The 6000-nt window shown below is 42.8% G+C and overlaps 2 long non-coding RNA genes across 2 annotated transcripts in view; one reads left to right on the top strand and one right to left on the bottom strand.

Annotated features, from left to right (window-relative positions):
- Window positions 1-6000, bottom strand: part of LOC126994923 (uncharacterized) — a 146049-nt gene that overhangs the window by 45715 nt on the left and 94334 nt on the right. The window lies entirely within an intron of this gene.
- Window positions 1-6000, top strand: part of LOC126994932 (uncharacterized) — a 169273-nt gene that overhangs the window by 108670 nt on the left and 54603 nt on the right. The window contains exon 4 of the long non-coding RNA XR_007749746.1: window positions 3417-3587. This is a non-coding gene — a long non-coding RNA (uncharacterized LOC126994932). The remainder of the gene's footprint in view (window positions 1-3416; window positions 3588-6000) is intronic.

Raw genomic sequence — 6000 nt, 5'->3', positions numbered from 1 at the left:
TTGTTTTTTTCATTTTGTATCTAATCACGTATTTTCGAAAGTGTGTGTGTGTGTGTGTGTGTGTGTGTGTGTGTGTGTGTGTAGCATGACTCCTAATTTCACTGACGTCTTGTTTTGACAGATATATCAGGTCACAGTTTACATTAGGAAAGTATCCCATCTCTCTCTCTCTCTCTCTCTCTCTCTCTCTCTCTCTCTCTCTCTCTCTCTCGTTTATTATCTCCTTTCATCATTTAACTTTCTTTCCTTCCTCTCATTCGCCTCTAACTTTCTTCCTTCCCTCCCTTCCCTCCCTTCTCCGAGTTCAGCATTTTGTGTCTCCATTTTTCTTCGTCTTCCATTCCCTCATTTTCTCTTGCAAACTTGACACATTAAAACTAACTTAAACTGGGCCGCAACGAGTCCAAGAAAAAAAATAGTGTTGTTTTATGGCCAACTATTTCATTTTATCTTCCCTCGAGGCATAACCTTCCCTCCACATCTCTTTTTACCATCACCAACATGTTTCTATGGTCACTGTCAGCTCCGTTAACACTTTCACTATCCACCCCATATTCTAGTCACCATCACCTCACCATCACATTTTCCCGCATTGTTCACAACTCCTATATTTTCATTGTCATAATCTTCACTATCACACTGTCATATCACTTTCAAGCATACTCACACTTCCTATTGCTGTCACTATCTTCATTATCACGCATCTTCATCATCATCAGCACTCCTATAACACCCGTTGTCACACGTCACTATCATCTGAATCATGACCTCACTATCAGAGAGAGAGAGAGAGAGAGAGAGAGAGAGAGAGAGAGAGAGAGAGAGAGAGAGAGAGAGAGAGAGAGAGAGAGAGAGAGAGAGAGAGAGAGAGAGAGAGAGAGAGAGAGAGAGAACAATAGGCCCCCACCTTGCACCCCCCTACCAATCAGTTCTAGACAATGGAGGGGTGATGCAGGGGTCGGCGCGCCCCTCTCTTACTTCCTCCCCCTTTCCCTCTTTTCCTCAGTTTCCTCCACGTTCTTGTAAGGAAAAAGCCCCCCCTCCCCTTCCCTTTTTCCCTGTTATTCATTTTCTTTTCGTTGGGGGTGTTATAGAGGTGGTGTGGGAGGTGGGAATAATGTTTCTTGTCTTTTATCTTTTTATTTTCCTCATTTTTTCCTTCTCATACTCTAACTTCCTTTTCCTCCTTCTTCTTCGTATTATTATTATTATCAGTAGTAGTAGTAGTAGTAGTAGTAGTAGTAGTAGTAGTAGTAGTGGTAGTAGTTTTAGAAGCAGTCGTAATAGTAACCTTATGAATGTTTTTTGTTGTTATGTTTCAGAGAGGCGAAATCAAGTAGTTTAATAAAAAAAATCATGACAAATAGGTATCAGGTGGGTTGGTTTGCATAGGTGTCGCATTATTACCTCCCTATTTGATGAACTAAACATTCCAACTCGTCCTGGATGGGGCGTCGGCCGAGCCATGCTTTAGAAGTGTCTGCCACTGATCGGCGGAGAAAATGGTCGCAGTAAGACTCGAAGAAAACGTTTCTACTTCTGGAGCCACTCGTCTAGATGGCCGGGCATGACGGTAGGGTGCTGGGGACACGCGAGACAGACCTTATTCTTTATTATTAGTATTATTAGTATTAGTATTAGTATTAGTATTAGTATTATTAGTAGTAGCAGTAGTAGTAAGCGTTATGGGGTAGAGCCGAAATACGTATAGGAAATAATAATAGTCAAAATCATAGAAAGTGAGGATTGGTAGGGTCAAATTTTCAGGAGCGAACGGCCCATTACTGGTCTACCGACTTATTGCAAACTTCGTTATTTGTGTGTCCTATAAGCCCGGCACACCTACGACAGAGTAGATAACAGGGAATAAAGCAGAGGATAGACAAACATATATAAGCTCCGGCAAACTACATCACGCAACGAGACAGCAGTATGAGAAAACGCAATGACGTACACAGAAAAATTGTTTTTGTATAGAACGGTAAATATTCGTAGGACTTACATCACATTGAAGGTTTATATTAACTTTCCCTTGATGTTGGGGAAATGGGGCTAGATTAAGTTAGGAAAGGATAGCTTGCCATTTGTTAGATAGATAACTATTTAAATGGCTATATAATTTAGAGTTTTGTTTAGTTTGTGGTGAGAGGAGAAGGCTGAGGCGAGGCAGAGGTATACCATTTGTTTCACGCCCCGCCATTATAACTGTTGCCCTAGTTTTAGACAGGAAACCCCACGAGGACCATAACCCACGCCATATACGAGTAACATTCCGATCACGTCTTGAAGCCTTTTTGCGCCCTGGGCCGTTTTTTGGTGCTGCGCTGTGTCCTGGGGCGGGCAGAGGACACGTATAGGGGAGGTGATTGTACTTTATGGCTCAGATTATTACATAGATTTTAGGTAGGTCATATTTTGGCTTCTGTACACACAAAAAAGGGAAAAAAAGATGGAAGTAGTTTGTTAAGTGCCCTCGGTCCTGCTCATTTCCTCTTATCAAATCCTTATCGTGAATATGTTTGTTGTGTAGTTAGTATTGCACGAAATGTCAATACTTACCACTTAGGAAAATCAATAAGGGCAGTAATGCGTTTGTCATCTTCGTTATCTACAGTTTCTTTGGTAGAGTATTCGTATCTCGCATTAGTATTGATTTCGCGGCTGACAGTGAGAGAGAATGGACCGTGTGTTTACCCTGGAGTACGTATGGGCGGGGCGCCTTAATTAGGGGAAGGGAAGGTAGGGCAAGGACGCGGACCCTTCACGAACACACAAATGAAGGTGCTGTTTGTAATGACTCACTGTGACGGCGGGGTACACACACACACACACACACACACACACACACACACACACACACAGAGCACCATTCATAGCCCTGTGATGGGTTGTCGGTCGAGGCGTCTCTTTGCCAAGCTACACAGGGCCATGCATCATATATAACCCCTTGTCCCGCCCCTCTGTTCCTCGAGTCTTGGCAGCGGCAGTCCTCTGACGGGGTCTCGCGGACAACTGCGCATAAATAAGCGTGTGAGCCGGACTTGGGAAGATAAACAAACGCCGTTCCTTAGGGATTTCTTACGGCGTCATAATTTTTTTTTTAAGAGATTTTTTTACGCCACATCTCTGAGGCTGAAATATGAGGGCGGGGGAGGCGCGGGAGGTGAAAAATGGAGGGCGAGAGGAGATAAGAAACTGGCGGTGACGGGTGGGAACATGGGAGAGGAAGGAAGGGACTGAAAAAACGTAAGAAAAGCAAAGAAAAAACACACTAGAAAAACACGCATGAGAGAGAGAGAAGACGAAAGGGCAACAACGACAAGGCTCTCACACTTCATAAGATCAATGGACAGGGCGTCATAAACATAGGAACGACTTTATTCTCTTTACTCTCTTCATCTTTATTATTCTTTCAGTTGGCGCGTGTAACAGATGGGCGGGTCATCGTCTGGGGGGGCGCCAGCTGGCCGGGATGAACCAGGGCCCCCAGCTGGCTCCCCTGTCGCCCTGCCTCGCCCCTGTCACCGCTGCCCTTCCTTATCTGGGTTAACGTCACTCATCCGTCTGAGGCCAAAGTGGAGAACAAGGTAAGGCGAGTGTTTTTTGTTTTTTTTAGTTCCTGTTTGATGGCTAATTGTGTTTCCATCTATATTTACCGTGTTGGAGATGGCTGACTCATTGCTTTATTGACGTGAAAGGTAGACCATTATAGATTTTTCATAACTACTCGATTTTACATTAGTATTTATTACATTTTGTCGGGTCAGATTGATACATATGCGTGTTTAGGCAAGGAAAATGTTGATAGCTACAAATAAGGAAAGGAAAATGAATGGGAAAACTTTGGAGACTGATATTATCAAAGGTATTCAAACCATATTTTTCTTGATTTTTCCGAGGTCACAGACACCAAATATAAGACAACCATGAAAATCCTATTTCTGCCACGACTCAGAAATGTTATACTCCGATTAATGATAACTTTTTTGCGAGAATGATGAGTCTTCGAGAAATTTACGACTTCTCTTCCTTTTTGATGGTCGTACGGCGGAATAAAAGTACAAAAAAATGAGCAAGATGTTGAAAAAAAAAAATGTCTTGGTGAAGATTAGCGTTACCAGATGTGCGAAAATTCTCTATCAACGCTATGATCAAAACAGCTTAAGTACCGTATATACCTTTTCTACACACACATATACTGATACTTAAGTCTAAATACGTTTAATGAAAAAAATAAGCTGGTAATTGTGTGGGTGAGAGAATTTTTGGCCTAAACTCGACAACTTCAATACGCTGCGTAGAATAATTCAAGCTTTTATCTGGTAACACTGATTCAGCGTGATTTCTAAGAGGTAAGGAATGCCCCGACGCAGCTCATTTGATGTTTGGCGCGCGTGTAAACATTGCGCGTGAGGGAGGTGGCGAGGGAGGATGACGAGGCGACAGGTGTGCGGGGGGCGAGGTGTGGGGGGCGCCGCGTTCCCTTGTTAGTTTACACAGGTACTCACAGGTGTAATAGAGGTGCGTGTTTGGTGTCTTTCAAGGTGTTAAGAGCGTGACATGTGTTTGAGTGAAGGGGGCGAAGGGGGATAATGGGAAAGGTGGATGAAGGGGTGGAATTGAAGGGAAGATGAAGGGACGTTATTTGTGTTTGGTGATCTTGAAGGTGTTAATGTGTTACGTGTTTTATTGAAGGGGTAAGGATGATGATATACGGAAGGAGTGAAGAGATAGTGTGTGACAAAGAGGTGGAATTAAAATGGAGTCTGAAAGCTTGTTTGTAGAATTCTGAGGTTTCGATATGTGGTGCATTTTGTTGGAGGGGTAAGGAGGGTGAGAAGAGGAAGGAGAGAAGAGATGGGAGAGGCGGAGAATGTGCAGAATAGAGAAAAAAGAAGGATGTGGGTATTGAAGGATGGGAAAGACGAAGGATATGTAGGAGGGAAAAAGGAGTTGGAGTAGAAAGCAAGGATATGTGGGGGGGGAACATGGTGTGGATATGGTAGGATGTGCAGTAAAGGGAGCAAAGGAAGGATGTGAGAAGGGAAAGATGAAAAAAACGAAGGATCTGTAGGAGGGAAAGAGGAGTAGGAGTAGAAAGCAAGGATATGTGGGGGAGGAACATGGTGTGGATATGGTAGGATGCGCAGAAAACAAACAAAAAAAAGATAAAGAAGTGGAATCAAAGGGTAGAAGAAGGGGAAGAGATGAAGGGGTTAAGGTTTATTTGAAGATTATTAAGGTGTCAGTGTGTGGCGTGTGTTTGAGTGAAGAGGGGTGGGTGGGCGACAGAGGGAGGTAGTGAAGAGAGAATGCTTTATATACAGATGCAATTGAAGGGTAGACTTAAGTGATGTGATGAAGGGAAATAAAATATGTGATGATTTTCGAGACAGAGTGTTGCTTGTGACTGGGTGAAAGAGGGAGGGAGGGTGACAAGGGAAAATAGTAAAGAGAGAATGTTTTATATAGAGATGCAATTGAAGGGTAGACTTAAGCGATATGATGAAGGGAAACAAACTGTGTGATGGTTTTCGAGAGAGTGTTGCTTGTGACTGGGTGAAAGAACTTAGAATGACAAGCGGGAAGGGGGAGGTAAAAGAGCTAACATATGATAAAAAAGATGATATTGAAAGGTAGCAGTAGAAGTGATGAAAGAAAAACGCTTAATATGTGATTTTCAAGATGTTAGTGTTTGAAGTGTTTTGTTGAAGAGGTGAAGGGGAACTAGAGAAGAGAAGAAGAGTGTGACTGGGTGAAAAAACTTAGGGTGATAAAAGGGAAAGGGGTCGTAATGGAGATAACATATGATAAAAAGATGAAATTGAAAAGTAGCAGTTAAGGTGATGAAAGAAGAAAGCTTAATATGTGATTTTCAAGATGTTAGTGTTTGAAGTGTTTTGTTAAAGAGTGAAGGGGAACGAGAGAAGAGAAGAGAGATAGCTGAATGTACAGGTGGAAATATACCTGCCTATCTTTAATCCGGCAGGTAACGTTAAC

Source organism: Eriocheir sinensis, chromosome 7 (genome assembly GCF_024679095.1).
Source record: "Eriocheir sinensis breed Jianghai 21 chromosome 7, ASM2467909v1, whole genome shotgun sequence".
Classification (NCBI taxonomy): Eukaryota; Metazoa; Arthropoda; class Malacostraca; order Decapoda; family Varunidae; genus Eriocheir; species Eriocheir sinensis.
This window is presented reverse-complemented; position numbering and strand designations above follow the sequence as displayed.